Source organism: Mobula hypostoma, chromosome 6, assembly GCF_963921235.1.
Source record: "Mobula hypostoma chromosome 6, sMobHyp1.1, whole genome shotgun sequence".
NCBI classification, from domain to species: domain Eukaryota; kingdom Metazoa; phylum Chordata; class Chondrichthyes; order Myliobatiformes; family Myliobatidae; genus Mobula; species Mobula hypostoma.
The window spans coordinates 43238364-43240517 of NC_086102.1; positions in this window are offsets into that span (position 1 = coordinate 43238364).

Sequence of the window (2154 nt, forward strand, 5' to 3'; positions counted from 1 at the left end):
TGAAAAGGACAGCTCTCTTGTGTTTATTAAAGGGTAATTAACAATTTTATTTGACTTGCAATGAAACTGAAACTTCTGAAGTGGTTTGCAGTAATGGAACATGAGACAAAACGTATGATCTAACCCACTTTAATTCCAGATGATGGAAGTTTAAGTACTGCTAATGGTATACAATAGCCTTTTCTAAATACATTTACTGTTTTAGCTGTACATAATTGCTACAGCTATGTTTGAGAAGGATATCAAATTTCTTGCCAGATAGATTATTTGCCTTCAGTTATGTAGGCCTAAACTCTGAAATTCCCTCTATTCTGAATGTTTAAAGCTGTACTAAGTGATTATCTATACTAAAAAAACAATTTTTGACCATCAATTTTCTGATCAAGGTTGTTAACAACTTAACTATCACTTTAAGAACCCAAATTCTTGTTTAATCTATGAATGCATGAGGAATCTTGAATTATTAATGCTTTAAGATGAAAGTTTGATAAAATATTTAATGTAAACTTGTTTCTGCAGAATGCTGCACTGACCACCACTCTGGAAAGCTCCACATTCATTTGAGTCAAGATCACTGAACTTACTAAGATTAGTAACCTTGTATTCAGCAGTTTGATTATTGATGTTCCATTGGCCTTGAATGAAAATGTTGAATTGACCTACACTTGATAGAAACTAATCTGAACTAGATATTTAGTATTTTAAAATTATACCAAACAATGGAAATACTCAGCAGGTTGTGTGCCAGCAACTGTGGAAAGAAACTGTTAATGTTTTGGGGGTTTGTACTTTTTCATCAGTATGCTGAGAAATTTTAAGTAATTCTTGGTCTTAAATTCTGAATAAAGGGGGGCAGAAAGCAAGAACGACGGCATGGATAAATGTAATCTGAAAGGTGTTGGAGGTGATGCAAGTAAGGGGGGGGGGAAAAAGAGTTAAGAGGAGAGAACTGCAAGTGAGATTCAAGACTGCAATGGTTGATTATCAAAAAATGAGTCTTGTGCCAAGATGGATGCTCTTCAGTCTTGGGTTTTGTTGGGTGGGGGTGGAAATGTAGTGGGCTTGAAGGTAGGTCAAAGTGGGAGTCTGGCAGTTCGTGCCAGACAGATGCTTGGGTCAACACTGCACTTTGAACATAGATGCTATGCAAACAAATTGGGTAGAACAGAAGTAAAGGACAGGTGTTTTCTCATTGGCATGCTGGCAAAAGTATAAAGAGCAAATATTAATCCCTAATCATCTCTATCATAGAAGTCAACATGATCTATTAGAGACATGAGATGCTGGAATCTGGACCAACAATCTGTTGAACTCAGCAAACCGAGCACTGAAGACACACACTTGACATTTTAGGAACACCTTCCCCTCTGCCATCAGACTTCTGAATGGTCAATGAAATAACCTATGAATGCTACCTCACTACTTTTATTATAACTTTGCACCGATATAATTTTTATATATTATAATTTAGCTTTTTGCATTGCACTGTATTGCTCCAAAACCTGATGTGAAATTTTGACCCCAAAACATCAATAATGGAGTTTATTAAGCATTTTTTGTCTAGGAGTGCATAATGCTGGCTCAGCACTTTCTTGTCAGCAAGTGATTTGATTTCCTCAAATTCCAAGCCACGGAGTAAATTAACCCTTAAATTCAAAGGAAAATGAGTTAATGTGCTATTTGCTATTGTAAATATTGCAATTAGCAATAAGTGTATCAACCTGTATCGTGATTTTGACCACACTGACCAATGTTAGTCATTGATCAAAGATTTCAAATAATTCTGTTCCTTGTTTTCAAGATCTCCTGCTCCCTACAATTTCCATTCATGTGCCACTCAGCGGTATATTCTAATACTGATCTATTTGAGCATCACAGAAAGTTCGTCTCCAAGATGTGGAATTCCAACCCAATCTCTTGCTTTCACATCTGCTTCGAATTGTGATAGCTAATTTCTAAAATGTAGTAACATCACTAATTTTGATGTGTCAAGATAACTTCATGACAGCGGAAGCCAATTCAGGCCCAATGACTCAGTACCAGTTCGGTGCGTGAGCTGTCATTTCCAATGTCACAATTGAATCTGTCCATGCTATCCAGGCAGTGTACTCCAGAACATAATCACTTAATGTATTTTTGATTCTTTGCCAATTA